This window comes from Mesoplodon densirostris, chromosome 5, assembly GCF_025265405.1.
Source record: "Mesoplodon densirostris isolate mMesDen1 chromosome 5, mMesDen1 primary haplotype, whole genome shotgun sequence".
In the NCBI taxonomy this organism is placed as follows: Eukaryota; Metazoa; Chordata; class Mammalia; order Artiodactyla; family Ziphiidae; genus Mesoplodon; species Mesoplodon densirostris.
Genome location: NC_082665.1, coordinates 67,224,332 through 67,242,083, shown reverse-complemented (window position 1 = coordinate 67,242,083; position 17,752 = coordinate 67,224,332). Strand labels below are relative to the sequence as shown.

General features: G+C 45.4%; 1 protein-coding gene across 1 annotated transcript in view; it reads left to right on the top strand.

The window, feature by feature from the left end:
• The window catches only part of FSTL1 (follistatin like 1), a 52,091-nt gene that overhangs the window by 14,645 nt on the left and 19,694 nt on the right, over nucleotides 1–17,752 (top strand). The gene's annotated exons all lie outside the window — the stretch shown is intronic.

Below are 17,752 nucleotides of genomic sequence, written 5' to 3'. Positions count from 1 at the left end.
CCATATTCAGAAAGTCATGATATTCTCTCTGAGGGAGAGACAAAGGATTCTAAAGCCAAGGGTGCTCAAAGCATGGAACTGTCCTAAAACAGTTTCTTGTTTAGAAATGGGTGGAGTAAATAGGAAGAAGGAAAGTAGTGTTGGGGAAGACTGCAGGGAGAGGAGGGAGGCAGTTGTGGGGGTGGGAGACGCTCACCGTTAGCTATAGTTGGGTACGTAAAGGAAGAAGGGGTGATAAAGTGAAGAATGTCTGGTTTTTATCTTAAATGCTTTGTGAGGAAATACTGTGAATGAACTCTGCTGATATATACGATCAGAAAAGAAAGGTGACTGTTTTTTCTAAATGAATGTATGGACCATAAGCAAAACTCACAACAGCAAATGATAATGCACAAGCTGTAAGTAAAACAGCACCTGTATATAGTGTGTATAGCAAGGGAGATAATGATACAAAGTACCTTACGTAAGGTAAGTGCTCAATAAATAGTAACTGCTATTCTCTTGTTGTTGCTTGAATTCCAGGGGAGAGTAGAACCACAGGGAGAGACATACAGAGCCTAAACCCATGTTTCTCAAACTGAGTACTGAGTGACGTTAATATATGTGCTTGGTTAAATGGTTTTTTAGTTGCAAGACTTCAGAGCCTTATAACGTTCATGTGCATTATTTATCTTCCTCTCTAAAAGAAAGTACTATAAGCAATGTTTTCCAGACATTTCACCACAGAAAACCATTTCGAAAAATACCGTAGGGCTTCCCTGGTGGCGCAGTGGTTGAGAGTCCGCCTGCCGATGCAGGGGACATGGGTTCGTGCCCTGGTCTGGGAAGATCCCACATGCTGCGTAGTGGCTGGGCCCGTGAGCCATGGCCGCTGAGCCTGCGCGTCCGGAGCCTGTGCTCCACCAACAGGAGAGGCCACAACAGTGAGAGGCCTGAGCACCGCAAAAAATAAATAAATAAATAAATAAATATTTAAAGACTAGTAGAACAGTTTGGAAATATGGGTCAATTCTAGACAGATTTCCATAAGCAGAGTCTGTTTACCCCAGGTCTTAGTGAGCTTGCTGAACTCACTTCCTAAACTATAATTCAATTTCATGAAGAAGGCATGGGACTCATCGGGATCCCAGGGCCAGTCTGACAGAAGATTCTTCTGAGCCTGACTCTAGACTGGACCATTGGCATGTCCATGTCTATACCTACCTAGAACTGGCTGGGGTTTTTTGTTAACATCTTGAAGTATCCAGGAATCTTCTTTCCAATTTTTCACTTGCCCCATCCATACCCAGTCAGTCCATCAGCAAATTCTGTCGGCTCTGCTGTCAGAGTATATCACCTCTCTATTGACTGTTCTGTCTCCATCACCACCACCTTAGTCCATGCCACCATCATTTTGTACTTGGACTATTACAGTAGCATCCTAGCTGCTCTACCCCTTTGCCCTCTAGCTTTCTCCATCTACTTCTCTGCACAGCAACCTGAGCAATCTTCATAAAGCCCTTATATAATCACGTCACTCTTCTATGTAAAACCCTCCACTAGCCCTCATCTCATTAAGAATAAAATATAGGGCTTCCCTGGTGGCGCAGTGGTTGAGAGTCCGCCTGCCGATGCAGGGGACATGGGTTCGTGCCCCGGTCTGGGAAGATCCCACATGCCGCAGAGCGGCTGGGCCCGTGAGCCATGGCCGCTGAGCCTGCGTGTCCAGAGCCTGTGCTCCGCAACGGGAGAGACCACAGCAGCGAGAGGCCCGTGTACCACACACACACAAAAAAAGAATAAAATATAAACTTCTTACCCGTGCCCTACATGCTCCAGCCCTCGCTTGCTTTTTCTAGCTCACCTCTCACTGCTCTCCCCGTTGGGCCACAGTGGCCTTTCTCCTGGTCCAGGAACATGACAAACTCCACCCTGCTTCAGAACCTTCACACTTTCCTTCTGTGTGAACTGCTCCATTCATCCCTCAGGTCTCAGCTCAAAAGAGTGTTTCCTAACCACTCGATCTAACTGGTGATCTCTCTCCCAGATTTCTCTGTCAAACTTACTCTATATTCTTCTAAACACTCATCACAATCTGAAATGATCTTGTTATCTGTGTTTACTCACTGTCCTCCCTCTAGAATATGTACTCCTTCAGGACAGAGCCCTTCTTTTTCCTTTACCAATGAATCCCCAGCACCTAGAACTGAGCTTAGCATATAGTAGGTGCTCAGTAAGTAATTTGTGGAATTAATCCACTGGCCAAATGTATTGATCAATGCATTCTAATATCTCATCTGCAGTATGAGAAGATGCATAGTATCCTGCCCACCTCAATCATTTCTGTGCCAGATTCTGCAAGTATATTGTGCACCTGCGAAGGTGGTTGATAGCATGTATCCATCAACACTTTGCTTAACCTTGGACATGGTAGTAATGCTGGGCTTGCTTAGTCTGAAACCTGGATTCTCATTCTCTCAGGTCCAGGTAAAGTTGGAATTTACACAGACACTAGCTGAATAGTAAATATTTTTATTCTTTCTTTCCATGATCAGCAATTCTGATTTAACTGGGCCTCATTCCCAGAGTAAGCAAATGTCCCAAGGAATGTAAAATAAAACATTAAATTCTGTTATCAGTGATTCTTTGCCCCAAGGCCTCTGGTCAGTTTGTCTTCTGACCTCACCATTTGCTGAGACCTTTACTTTTTTGGGAGGATTTCTGCTTTTGTTCTGTTTCATTTGAATGGCACCTTTGATGTCCCCAGTATGGATAAAACAATGTCTTTGGATTTCCATATTAGATCTCAGAGAAGTCTTCTCTCCTGGGGAAAGTTCCACCAGAGGCACAGTGACCAGTAGTGAGTGGAGTCCCAGGGAACAGACCAGCCCCTCATCTGCAGTTTTACTCTCTAAACTCTCCTGCCATTGACCCACAGACCACGTTCCCGACTTCCGCTGCATCTTGCTCCACTTTTCAGTGAAGTCAGTTCAGTGTGTGGCATTTCTCTCGTGTTCAGTCAGTTAAAAATGAAGGAGAACAGAGCTTTAAGAACTATACCGCCACATAATACTTGGGAATGTTTTTACCACAAATGATAATCTGTGTGTAGTTACTGAGCTAGTGGGTTTGGGGTAGAGTTTCTAATGCAGTCCTTAGGGAAAACAAAATGAACAGAAAAGGAGGTCTTTGTGCATTGTTGGTATAGCTTAAGGGTCTCACAGGATTTTAATCTCTGCAAAAATAGGGAGTTTGCTACAATGGAGCAGGATACCTGGCACATTCTCACTAGTGGGCCTCCTGTCAGCTAAGGCCTGATTGGCCAGCACAAGTAGGTTTTGCAGCTCCTTTCCCCACAAGCTCTGGCTTCCCAACTGCTCCAAGGAAAGAACGCAAGGCAGGAATATCTCAAGAAGAATAGAATGTGCATGTTTTCATTGACTTTAATCTCAAGGCACTAAAAGTGTGTGTGTGTGTGTGTGTGAGATATTATTGAAAGCTGGTGGCAACAGAGTAAGTATATCAGTAGAGCGGAAAAATGAAAAAAAGAGTTTTGAGAAATATCCACCTCATTGTGAAAGTTGTCCATGGACTTCTATGCAAAAAAAAAAAAAGCGGATTTAAGTAGTTAAGAGAGGGCTCAAAATATGTAGTTTAATTAGCCCTTTAACACTGTTTCATGAGATAAGCCATACAGTCTTAAAACAGGAGGTAGCAAACATTTTATCTTCCTTATAGAGGAGACCAGGAGGGTGAAGTGCCTTGTCCACAGGCATTGAAATCTGAGTCAGAATTAGGCTTAAGTGCCCATGATGCCTGTCCATTTTCAAAGGACTAGGTATTCTTTCAGTTTCCTGGTCTCAGACGCAGCCCAGCATGCTGCCTTCCCCGCGTGATCAGATAATATCTGTTGACTTCTATAATACACACCACTTCTAAAACATTCCCAGTTAAAGTCTTAATCTTTCTATATAAACTCTCCTCCTTGATTCAGCTCTCAGCAATGTGTCAGAACTCAGAACTTACTGTTTAGAACTGTGCTGTTCAGTAGGAAAAGGCACTAGCCACAGGTGGCTCTTGAGCACTTGAAATGTGGCCAGTCCCATTAAGATGTGCTGTAAGTATAAAATATATGCCGGATTTCAAAGACTTAGTATGAAAAAAAGAGTGTAAAATGTCTCATTAATAATTATTACATGCTGAAATGGTAACCTTTTGGCTATATTGGCTTAATAAAACAAATTATTAAAATAATTTTATCTGTTTCATTTGGCTTTTTAAAATATGGCTACTAGGGCTTCCCTGGTGGCGCAGTGGTTGAGAGTCTGCCTGCCGATGCAGGGGATACGGGTTCGTGCCCTGGTCCGGGAAGGTCCCACATGACGCGGAACGGCTAGGCCCGTGAGCCATGGCCGCTGAGCCTGCGCGTCCGGAGCCTGTGCTCCGCAACGGGAGAGGCCACAACAGTGAGAGGCCCGCGTACCGCAAAAAAATAAAAAATAATTAAAAAAATAAAAATAAAATAAAATATGACTACTAGAAAAATTTAACTCATTTATGAGCCTGGTGTTATATTTCTATTGGACAGCACTGCTCTAGACAGTTGTCACCTAACCATATGTTGCATTTAGCCACACATTGTCTTGACTTAGCTCTTATTAGATTGTGTTGTTCTGTTATTTAAAATTCCATCTTCTCATCTAAACTGTCACCAGCTTAGGGACATGGACTATGCTTTATTGTTCCTTGAGTCCCTAGCATCTAGCATGATGTTTGGTATTTTGTTGCTTGATTATTCCATATTTTGCTGACTTTCTCCAAAATAGGTTTTGTCCAATTCCACTCTGGACAATGATAAGGAAGTGCAGATTAAATTGTGTTTGGAGTGTAGCTTTTTTCAAAAGGATTGATTTTATGTAATTCTTAATTCGTTCCAGAAAGATTAACATTCCTCTAAACTGGACTATTAAAACCCAAGAAACATGCAGTGGGTGCTGGAATTTCCTGACACTCCTGCCCAGCAGAGAGCAGCAGTGTTAATTGATGATTAAGGGTCGTAATTGCCACCCAAAAATCTTGGGGAAGCTCTACATTAAGCTCAGAGACTTTGAGCCCCATTTTCCAGAACCTGTCGGGGTATAGGTCCAGGTAAATAAGGCACATTGGCCCCAGTGGCTGCCAACCTTGAACCAGGGTTGAGAGGAGAGGGCTACGACCAGCCATGATTGCTAAGTAACTGCCAGGAACTCTGACCAGATGGCTGTGATTCCCAGAGTCCCTGAGAAAATACTAGGGGATGCACCCTGGGTGGCCTTACCTTTTAAACATCCTACAAGTTTGTAACTGAGGTTGTGGCTGGACCACATGCTCATAATTTCTAGGCTGGCTGTATTATACCTAAAATACAGTCATTTCTGCTGGTTGCCTGGGGGAGTCTGACCTTTCCCTGGGTTTTGTGACCAGAGGATCCCTGAGCCACTGCTTTTGGTTCTGTTGTTAAGGAATATTTAAGAATGTACCTTTGGAAACCTCCCCTCTTCAGGGGGAGATTTATTAGGTCTCACTGCTGTGGAATGATCCCACTCCATTGACCACATTATTGCCGTAAATTCATTGAGAATCATCTCCCTTTGGCAACGATGCATGAAATTAATGACTGTCTCTTTAGAGAAGTAGTTAGAAGGATTTGTAATGACAAAGATTTTGAAATAACAATGGTCTCATCTGCCCGGGTTCCCCAGCTTTGCAGCAGCAGAACCCCATGAATATCCTCATGTGGCAGTTGAATCAAGGGAGATTAAAGCTACAAGAGGCAGCTCAGGCCCAAAATAGTACTTTCTTTGGGTTTTTCATCTTTCCTAGGTTATGCCCTAGGAAAACTGAGTCCCCAAATCTATAGCTGGGTTTCTAGGGGCTCACAGACACCACGTAAGAATTCCCACATTATAAAATGAAAATAAGCATTTTCCACTTGGGCAGCCTAATAATTAAGGTGACCATGTGTCACAGTTTATGCCTGTTGTCCAAGTAATCTATTTGAAAGTTCCCCCTTTTACTCTCAAAAATGTCCCAGTTTGGCTGATAAAATGTATCATTGTCCTACTATGAGCACGTGTTCCCCCACTTAAGCTCACATACCCCTACTTGCCCTCAGCACTCATCCAGCATCCCCCTCATAGAGGAGCTAGGCTCCATAGTGATATATAAATGAAGCCTGCAGCTTCCTTCACTGGTCCTCAGACTCAGATCCAGAAAGCTCCTGGGGCCAGAGACTGCCCGGAAAACAATATCACCTGCACAAACTCTTCTCCAAGAATCAACTTCCTTTGGATACCATCTGAATGTAGCCCTTCATTTGCATTTGGAATTGCTCTGGGTATGTACCTGGGCAGTGAGAAGTGAGGAGGAACTGGGTAGGGAGAGTCCTCAAGAGTCTGGGAGTGGGTAGGCTAGACAAACAGACCCTGCTTGTGGAGCCTGAGGGTGATGACCACCACCTGCCTCTGGCATTTCGTTGGAAGATTGTATTCCTCAGACTCCAGGTTTTCCCCCTACTTCCCCCCAGTGCCCCCCTCCCCCTGCCCCTGTCTGGCAGTTGCCATGACAACACAATGTCTGAGCATTTCTAATTACATCTGTCTATTTCTCCTAGAACCATACCGAGCCACACATATGGAGACTTCGTTAGTCCAGAGTTTCTTGCTGGGTTTTAACCCCTTCTGCATTCCCTGGGCTGGAGAATAATTGCCAGGATGCTTGCAAACTTGACAGATGCTTTTCAGCTACACTACCCCAAAAGATTCCCAGGGCTTTGTCTATGCCTTTAAAGAGGAGACTTAGGCTGCTCTGCTATGCTGGGTCTCTGGGTCTCTCTGTTCTATTTTGTTCCAGTCAACCCTGCCTTCTTGGCTTTCCCCCTACCCTCTTGCCCCCTCCATTCTGTCAAATGGTCTCAGCTCTTGGTTGGACATCACAATTCTTTTTCCGCAAGCACCAGGGGAAATAAATCACTCGGGCACAGCTAAGTCTTTGCCCTGCCCTGGCAACTCGCATTTCAGTGTATTCCAGCCCACTGCAAGGTCAGCCTAGTGGATGAGCCAGAGGGGAGTGGCTAGAGAGATTCTCAGACTGGAGGAGGGGTAGAACAAGGCAAGAAGCCTCTTTTTCTCATGTAGGAAGACTGACCATCTTGCCTTCCTTCTACCTCAGGGCAATGTCGGGTGGGGTTCCTGAGAAGAGGTAACACAAAACAGCTGCCTTGATAATAAGCCCATTTTCACAATTTCTCTTGGCCTCTTCTCACGTGCTTCTCTTCAGCTCCACTTCTCCCTTTTATAGGCCACCTTGTTGGGCTGCTCTTGGGTGGCCTGTATGCTACACTGTGAAGTCCCACCCAATTTTGCCCTCCCTGAGGGACCTCATATTTCTGCCTGACCTCATCTTCCACCCCCCCTCCCTCCACCAGATTCTCATTCCCTCAGCGTATCAGCTAGGTTATATATTAATTGTGAACAAGGACATGTCTGAAAGTCATTTCAGTCCCCCATTGTTCTCCTGTCCGCTTCATCAAAACACACACACACGCACACCCCAGTGTCTTTCTGTGGGTCTAAGACAATCTCTAATTAGTGAAATTCCAAGCTAAATATTTATGGCCTGGTGGAAAAGAGTTGGGTCTTGAGGCTGTTTCCCCAAAAAGACTGGTCCTGGAAGGGGGCAGCCCCAGGAGGGAAGCTGGCACAGGGGCTGGCTTTCTGCCCCTGCTCCAAGTCCTTAGGGCAGTGGGGTTCAGTCCCCCTTTCATACTTTCAACGAAGGTTGACTGAGTGTCACAGGGTGCTATGCCAGGACCTGTGACAGGAGTCTAAAACATAATCCTTGTCCTTTAGGAACTTAGAGTTCGGAAGACAAAATCTGCACAATCAATTAAAAATTTTTATAAGTGATCAAAAGGAGTTCATACAGAGAGGAATGAGCGTTCAGAGAAGGAAGGAGGAATTCATACCAATCAAAAGGAAGAAGTCACTGAGGATGGAGTGGTGTGACTTGAGCTGAGCTTTGAAGGACAGGAAGAATTGGGGCAATCCAGACGATAAATCAGACTTCCCAGATGGTGACATTATTTTTTTAGCTGGTCCTGTGGGACATTCTTTGCCCATCTGAAGGTTAACGAAGCAGATAACAATACCTCATGGTGTTGACATTTTCAGAGGGTAATGAGTTCTCTTTTCAAACGTAGAACCTCAGGTGCCCCATACCCTTTATTTTAGTCTGCTGTGGCCACCTGCTCTACTCACAGACACCTCCTGAAGCGCCTGTAGCCAGAACACCTGAGAAATGAGGATTCTTGGAGGTGAGAAGGCCAAGTGAACAATGAAGTCACCCAAAAGAGAGGAAGAAGACTGAGCCACGTGCCAAAGACCTGGTTAAGTGTGGCCAAGTAGGTGACAATGTTGGTATTGGTGCCAGGTCACGTGAACCACCTTGGAGAGTAGTAGATTGCCTTTCAGTTTTAGGGAGAGCCCTGTGCAAACTGGGATGATGGAAAGGAGCCACCAATGGTTATCCCCCAGTTCAGGGAAGGTACCCAAGTTCTCTGCCACACTGGATTCCTTCCTTAGGACTTACGTGATACCAGGAGCTACCTAAATTGAGAAGAGCCCAGGCCAAAAGGGCTGGTGAGGAGAACTTGTAGCTCTTAGCCTGTATTCATATCTCTTCTGCCTTCCACCAAAGCAGGGGAATAAATCCTATGTTCCACTCAGAAGTCCAAAGAATGTGAATTCTCTTTTGTTCAGGGCTTGGGAAGCCTGGGGAGGTGGAGGGTTGGCTTGCTCGGGAAGGAGTGCCGGGAATGTGTGGGGATGTTGGTCCAGATGTGGCCAGCACGGCAGGGGACACTTCTAAAACTGGCTCTCAGAACTCTTGCACAGCGGCCCTAGACCTGTCTCCCCTCTTTAGTTGAGGGAATTGGGACTTAGGTGTGTGGTTTTTTTTTTTTTTTTAACTTTAATCAACCATTTTCCTTGAACTACATGTGGAAATAATTAGAGCATGAATGCTGAGTAAATGTAAGTCCTGGCAGTCCCAGACATACTTCAGTGACAGGTTCTTGGCAGGAATGAAGAATTGTGAATCTCATGTGAATTTCCTTTAGCCATTCTCTCCCTTCTTTTCTTCCCTTTTTTTTCTTGCAAGGCAAACACAAATAGAATAAAAATGTTAGTAATGGCATTCTGGGGGAGTAGAGGGTTCCAACCAGTTAACTAAGAGTGAAATCAGGCCACACAGTTGGGGTCCCATTACTGCTCCCCTGATTGCCTCTGCCATGATCCAGGAGGGAATGAAAAAGCATTGCTTATGAAAATCCTTTGACTATGAAATCCAACTTTAATTCCCCCACCAAAGCCCAGCAAAAACCCTGAAACACCCTCAGGAGGGTCTATACATAACCAATATCTTTAGTTGAGGTTAGTTTCCTTGGGAGATTAAAGTTTGATATTCAGGAACACCTGAAATAGTAAATTCCTGTGCTTACTGGGTAAGAGAATTCTAACAGTTTAAGGGACTTTGGCATCATCAACAACACTTGCATTTATAGATGGGGAATCTGAGGCCCAGAGAGGTCAAGCACCTTGCCCTAAGTCACACAGTGTGTTAGAAGCAGAGACATGTCCAAGGCCTCTCTCCAGGCTCTTGCACCAATTCTCTTTACATAGGACCTCACTGCCTCTGCCTGGTCTGACCCCTGGGTTACTGATTCAGGTTTTAGCAGAGGTTTAAAAGTTTCTCTGTGGGTTTTTTTTTTTTTTTTTGCCTACTTCCCAATGTTTGCCAAAGCATTTCTCATGCAGTGCCATTCATCATCCATTTCTAGGAGCTCTCTAGACTTCCTGGTTTTGCTCCCAGTTTTCTTTTTTTTTTTTTTTTTTCTTCTGTACGCGGGCCTCTCACTGTTGTGGCCTCTCCCGTTGCAGAGCACAGGCTCCGGACACACAGGCTCCGCGGCCATGGCTCGCGGGCCCAGCCACTCCGCGGCATGTGGGATCTTCCGGGATAGGGGCACGAACCCGTGTCCCCTGCATCGGCAGGCGGACTCTCAACCACTGCGCCACCAGGGAAGCCCCTGCTCCCAGTTTTCTGAATGTGCCTACTCTTCTTTCTTGGCTGGTCTGCCTTCAGAGCCCTCATACAGTTGTGCAGGCTCTTCACTGCACAAGGAGGTGAGGGGGGCTGAAATCCAACCCACACTCTGCTTGCCAAGCCCTGTAACCTGGCCCGGTGTTGCATCTGCCCAAAGGGGAAGACACCTTTTCTGATTTGCACAAGGACCCCATGGGCAACCTGCCTTCCTTCCTGCTGCTCTCTGTACTCATCTTGTCCCTTTCTCTCAGTTGCCCTCAGCCCTCCATTCCCATCCTGTCCTCCTGAGCTCATTTGTTCTCATCATCTACACAGATGATGTCCAGATGTGCACCTCCAATCCTTTATTTTCAACTTAGTGGGATGTTTTACTGTCCCTTTAGACTAATGTCCATAACTGACTCATCATTGCCTGCCCCCCTTTCATTCAGCCCCTTCCCAGGGCTCCACTCTGACAGACACACCAGCAGCCTTCCAGGCTCTCAAAGCCAAAGATCTTGGCAGCTCCCTGGATTTTCTCCTTCCTCTCTTCTGTCTGGTATGTTGCCAGATCCCCTTGTTCTTTAGAGATTGCTCTTGGATTTCTTCCTTTCTCTGAATCCATGTCACTACCTTCCATGAGACTCATCACCCCAGACTCTTTCTAGCTGGTTTCCGTGTGCCCACAATTCCACCTGACCTGTTTCTTCCCACATACCACCACCCAACTGTTCTTAAAACCCTCCTGCTCAGAGACGTACAGATTTTCTGTCCAGATTCTACCATTCTTCAGGACGAGTCCCACCTCGTCCATGAAACCCTAAGGTCATCCCCATTTACTTCAGGACTGCATTGGTCTGTGTGTGTTAGTTTCATCTCCCGGACTAGGTTAGAAACTTCTGTGAAGGCAGAGGCCACATCCTGTACTCTTTTAGAGTCTATGCCACAGGACTTGTACCATGCTGGTCACAGGCTGTTATCCTTTTTTTTTAAATAAATTTATTTATTTATTTTTGGCTGCGTTGAGTCTTCACTGCTGTGCGCAAGCTTTCTCTAGTTGCGGCGAGCAGGGGCTACTCTTCGTTGTGGTGCGCGGGCTTCTCATTGTGGTGGCTTCTCTTATTGCACAGCACGGGCTCTAGGCACGCAGGCTTCAGTAGTTGTAGCACGCGAGCTCAGTAGTCGTGGCTCACGGGCTCTAGAGCGCAGGCTCAGTAGTTATGGTGCACGGGCTTAGTTGCTCCACAGCATGTGGGAAATTCCCGGACCAGGGCTCGAACCCGTGTCCCCTGCATTGGCAGGCAGAATCTTAACCACTGCGCCACCAGGGAAGCCCCTGTTATCCTTCTTGTTTGTTGTTATAGGCATTATCAAATATGCTTTCTGAGAGGTTTAAACTCCTTGCTTTTGGCTTTCACTGAAGAAGACTAGAGGACTATCCATACCCTCTGCTTTGTCCTTTAAAATGGACAAGTCTCAGGCAGATGGTTGGAAAACAGAAAATGAATACCATGCTCAAACCTAACAGACTAATTCAGGGTGGAGAGTGGTCTGGCTTAAATGTTTCCATTCAGGTTTCTGATGAAACTGAAGGGTGAAATTGTGAAACCAGGGAACTTACAAAAAGCACCCTTTAGGAAGACTGCCACACTATCTTGGGAATTCCCAGGGGTCACTCTGAGGACTATTGACAGATAGTGGGGAGCCCAATAGCCCCTGTCACAGTGGCATCATTGCATGTGCCTGAGTTGGGGAGATAGCATGGCACTCCACAGGAAGACACCCAGCTCATTGCTGTGGACCATGACCTGAAGGCGTGAGAGCAGAAATGCCTACCTACCTCAGTCACAGCACAACTCAGAGTTACAGCCTCCTCACTGCCAACGGGGATGAATACTCCACCCTCACAGACCCTTGTGAGATTATTTTTAGTCCATGTGAAATATATTTCTAATATATTTCTAACTCTGTGCTTACTAAATGCCGCTATTGGCTTATGCTATGACTGGACAAGACCATTGCAGAAAACTGAACTTACCATTATATAGAAACCAAGCATCCAGTCTGCCATGCTGTATCTGGGCCACCTCAAAAAAGTCCTAACATATGGAGGGGGAGGCATTCCAGAGGTGGCACATGAGCAGCTGGGAAGGTGAAAGGGCTTCCGTATGAAGATGGCAGTGTAGATCCTTGTGTGACAGGGCCAGCACTTAAGAGAATGTGACAGAGTCTGTAAAATAACAAAGGCAGTGGTTAAGGTAAACAGCTTTGTCCCATTTGAAATTTGAAAGTAGGCATTTCCAGGCACACAATACATTATCACATAATGAGTAGAAAATGTGCTGTCCTGTAAGCTATGATAGAGGCTGAAATAGAAATTAATACAATGAAAAATTAGATAATTCTTGAATGACAGATCCATAATAGAGGTTTTTTGTTTTTTTTTTTAATCTTAAGGCTAATCCTCTTGGGGGTGATGCAGCCCTTATTTTGATATCATAAAGCTTAGCCATGCCTTACCCCAAACATCCTGAGTGCATTGTCACTGGCCACTGACACTGACATCAACCTGAAGAACCCCAAATGACATTTAATGTAAAAAACGTTTACTGAGCATTTTTCTCTGGCAAGACAATGTGGTGAGTCTGTGGGAAGCCAAAATGTGCAGGCGTTTAGTCTACTTGAGATACGCTTTGTGTGCATAAAATATTAAATAGGGCTCTGACTAAGAGACTAAAGCCCTCAAAGCCTTCTTGTTTATGGTGAGTCAGATTGACTGAGAAGCTAATTAAGCTTCAGTTTCGGTCCTTTTACTTGTAAGGCCCACTTCCAAAGCCCTGTGCCCAATTTTGCAGTCATAGTTGTATATTCTTTTTCTTAAGCGGGGCCCCTCAACTTGTTTAAGCTTCAGGCCCCGCAAAACCTGGGTCTGGCCCTGGTGTCTAAACCTTAAGATGAGGGATTGGTTGTGAGCACCCACGAGGGAGGGACAAACTGCCTATTGCCAAGCGCATCAGAGCAACTGCTAGAGTCACTCCTTCCTCCTCTTTCCCGGAGTATGTAGGACGCAGCAACACACTCTTCAGAGAAAAAGAATCAGAGAATTGAGCAAGCTCACATGATGCTCCAGCCATATTTCAAGGTCCTGAAGTGGCCTTGCTTTCTTCCTGGCTTTCTGAGGCCTGTGCTACTGGGTTCCATTCCAGAACGGCCGTCCCAGCCTGTGCTCCACCCAGGTCTCCTGCTCTCCCCAGTTCTGTGAATTCCTTTGTCCCCAGCTCTGGTGCTCAGCGTATCTGAGGGGCCCTGGTGTTCCTGTGAAGTTTCCATGACTAATTCTGGCAAAGCAAGGAGAGCCTTTCTCATGTCAGCAAAGCCTCTCTGTCACAGAATAGTGGCAAGGGGAGCCAAAATTCCACCTTGGCATACGTAGTGCTGTTTTTTTCAAAAAGAAAGTTGGGAAGGAGAAAAGGGATGGAGGGGACAGAGCCGACCCAGTTCACATTAGTGAAGTGATGATGGTATATTAAGCTGACACTTTTATGGCTTTGCTTATAAGCTTCCTCCCCTGCCAAAGCACACTGTTCTTCCAGAAATTGTTTTACTTCAGAAGACTTCTTTTAAACATTCGAAGCATATTTTATGTTCAGGCTTAGTGCTGCTCAGCCCAGAGACTCAGACACCCTGTCACCTCTACTGGTGGTTTTGCAAATAACTGGTTTTCCCATGGCTTGCAAAGGATCTTTTTCAAGTGCAAAGATAATTTCTGTTGTTTTTTTTTTTTTTAGACCTTGGATCCAAGACAATACCTTTTCTAGCTCTGATTTGTAGAGAGGCAAAGTGGTTTAGTGGAAAGAGGGCTGGAATTAAAGTCTGGAGACCTTGGGCCAGGACCCAGGTCTGTACCCATGAGGTCTTGGACCAGCCGATACAGCTGTGAGCCTCCATTTCTTCTTTATCCCAGGATGTTACATCTGGAGGGGCCTTAGAAGTAACCCCTGCCTGCGTATCCTAAAAGGTTTTGAAAATAAAAGTAATAGTAAAAATTACAGACTCATCAAAATTGCTATTCAAACAAGGTATCATCACCATGCAGTGGCTCAGAGAGGACATTTTTCCCTGGTAAAAGTCAGCAGTGTTCCCGGTCATCTTTTACCAAGGGGAATTTGAATTGTGCAGATTAACATGAGACCAAACCCCCAGAGCATGGCTTGCAACACATAATGAAAACAATATAAAAGCAAGTCAGGGAGAGGATATAGAAGGATAAAGCTAGAAACTTGATGTTTCTCCATAGGGAGCAAGTATTTTGTTGATTTTTCTCAATATAGCATGGTGGCCTCACTTCCAGAACACACTCCCTCTCTCCAGTCAGTCACACAGGTATATTCAGACTACCGGTTCACATACCTGTGACCTCAACACTCCCAGAGAATATTCAGATGCCAATGTCGTTATCTCTACGTAGATGAAATTCTCATACAACTTTCGGACCTAATTCCTAAAATTGATATGGTAGTAAAGCAGACCATTTTCTTTCCATTGTGAGAACTGCATTGTGCCTGTGACTCCCCTGTGCCAGCCCTTATAGCTGTACCCTCTCCCTGCAGCTCATTTGACTGTTCCCCATAAGGGATTATCAAGACTCTGGGGTCAGGCTGACCTGTGTTACGGTTCTGACGCAGCTCTAGCTAGTTATGTGGACTCTGCACATCACAGAGCTTTTGTGAATCTTATAATTCCTCCCTATCTGTTACATGGAACTAAAAATATGGAAACCTACACAGACGTTGTGAGGACAAAGAGATCTGTGAAGAGCCTCACTCAGTTGTAGGTGCTCTGATTAATACTAGCCCTAGGCCCTGGTCACCCCCCCCCCCCACAAGACTGCAGTCTTACACCTGGCAGGTTTTTGTCTCCAGCCTCTCTCCAGGCTGCCCTGCGCTTTGAGTCGGTATTTCCAAGCTGGAAAGGACCAGACGCAATATTCGAAAGCAACCACCTTCATCATGTCACCTGCCCCGTCCCAAACTTCCCAGGGTCTTCACTGTGCATCAGATCCATGGAGAGCCCCTTGGATCACCTGGCCTGACCCGCCCCCTGCCACCTGCCAGCCCCACCTCATCTCTCTCTTCCTACACTCACACACCAGGCAGCATTGTCCTGTGCCTTGAGCATGTTCCTGCCATGTTTATCCCCTCTCAAGATGTTCTCCCCCACTCAGAATCAGTCACTCAGCAGACGGGTAAGACCACCTACCACCCTGAGGAACTTCTCAGGAGCCTCAGGGATGCTCCTGGCATCCCTGCTCGCAGAGAACATAGGGCTTGGAGAAGGGCTTTCAATGACACAAAGAAAATTTTGAAAATTTTTTTCCGTACTGATTTCTACATGATAGCATGCCTGTGAATGGTCAGAATAGGGGGCTGGGGTGCTGTGAGGGCTTCAGGTTAGATGTTTTTTCCCAAGTCAGCAAATCCCTGGTTCTTGGTGTCCTGATGCCCGCAGGGCACCCGCCCATTCTCCCACCCCACTTTGTCACATCTCGATTGGGAGGAGCTGCTGAAGCCAAAGCTGCGCTTCTGCATTGCGACTCCAAGCTCCATAAGACAAAGAGAGAGATTGCCCCCTATTGACAGATGTGCCGCCTGCAAAGAGGAATGCTGTTTAGCTAGCATTTCTCTGTGGTCTTCAAACACGATCACAGGGTTGTTAGGCCCTTGGTTTTTTCCATTCGGTCAGTGCTGCTCTCAGTGTTATCATTCAGTGTAAGGAAGGATGGTTGGGGACTTGACAGCCCAAGGTGATGACAGCACCTCGGTGGGAAAATTGTATGAAAATCAGTTGCCCCCTGTAATAACGGCCGCTTCCTGTTGTGGGGCAGCAGGCACTGTGCTGCATGCAGTACATCTCATATAACCCTCCCAGAGTCCTCATGGAGATTAGTGTTCCCATTCTACACACTAGAAACTGAGGTTTAAAGACAGTACCTTGCCCACAACCATGGTAAGTAAGGAGCAGAGGTGGGAGGTGGACATCAAATCTAACTCTGTCATACCTTTAAGCACTTTCTCCTGACATTTGCTAATGACGCAAATCAAATCCCCATCATGATTTCCTTAATCTTCAATCTTATAGATATGAAAATAAATCAAATATAAAAGACTAGTTTTCCCTTCGGTTGGGTACAACCCTAGCTCTGCCACTTGCTACTTATTTAACCTCTTAAGGCTTAGTTCCCTCATCTATAAAATGGGGATAGTTATGATGTCTGATTTATGGTGTTGTCGTAGAGCTTAAACAAGATCCTGTAAAATGAAAATCACTTAGCAGGGCGCCAGGCATTTATAAATAGGAGCTTAGTCATCTATTGTCTGAAGATCTGGGTTGGAATCCTAGCTCCTCATTTTTAGCTGTGGGACCTTGGGCAAGTTACTCGACCTTCCCATTTTCAGTTTCCTCATCTATAAAATGTGGTTACTAATACGCATGTTTTTGCAGGGCTGTCCACAGTAAGATGAAAGTGTATGTATGAAAACGCTTTGTAAATTTTAATAGTACTATTCAAATATTAGTCGTTATTTTATGTAAAGGGTATCTGTTTCTTTAAATGGATTTTTGAGAATTATTTCTGAAAAATGACTTGGGTTGAGTTCGACCTATCAGTAAAAGCTTTTATTTTTAATACTCACTAAAAACAAACATAAGATGAAAAGAGGCTCTGTAAATGCCACAGGTTATTCTGCAGGAAACTCTATAATCATTAAAATGAATAATACTTAACAAGTTTATGATGCAGTTCCAAATATATTATCTCATTTCATCTTCACAAGGTAGGGCAGGTATTTACCCCTATTTTACAGATGAAGAAAGCAAAGCTCAGAGAACTGAAGTGACTAATTATGGACATACAGCTAGTAAGTGGTAAAGGCTTGTGGGACTGTCTGCTGGTGTGCCTTTGAGCGTAGGCCTATGTCTGAGCATGCTTTTTTGTGCAGTAGTGTGTCTTTAACTCACGTGACACGCTCACTGGGGGTATATATTTGTCTGTAGCCCTCAGCATGTTGTTTCATGAAGGGGGAGAGGAGAAGGTAGTCTTATCTGAGATTTTTTTTTACACTGGTCAGCAGTAGCCTTTTCCTCTTCATTTTTAGAGCTGCTTGCCATTCCCGGGGAGTTTCCAAGAGGGCCCTGCCTGGAGAATATACTCGATTTTATCTCCACTCCTGGTTTAGGAAACAACAGCTCTCCAGTACCCCCAGCCTGCTGGGAATTACTTCCTCTTTCTTTGCTCCCTGCCAGCTTTATTGAATTCGCCTTAGCAACATCCAAAAGAGAATGGGTTTAGCAACAGCTTGTGAACCAATGAAATGTGAGCATGGCAAGGGTTTCTAGACCAATGGGAGCCCTGCATGACCGGCAAGCTGGCTCAGAGAGAAAATAACCTAGAGTTTGCAGAGCAGCCTCCGGGTGGCAGCAGACCAACTTGTATCGGACATACGCTCTCAGCTCTCAACGTCCACTTGTTTATGGCTTTCTTTGACCTTTTCTTGGATGTAAGACATTTACCGACTATAAGAATTTTACAGTTACAAGCTTTGTGGCTGCGAGTCCTCTGCATGACACGGCAGACATGGCCTGAAGGATGCAA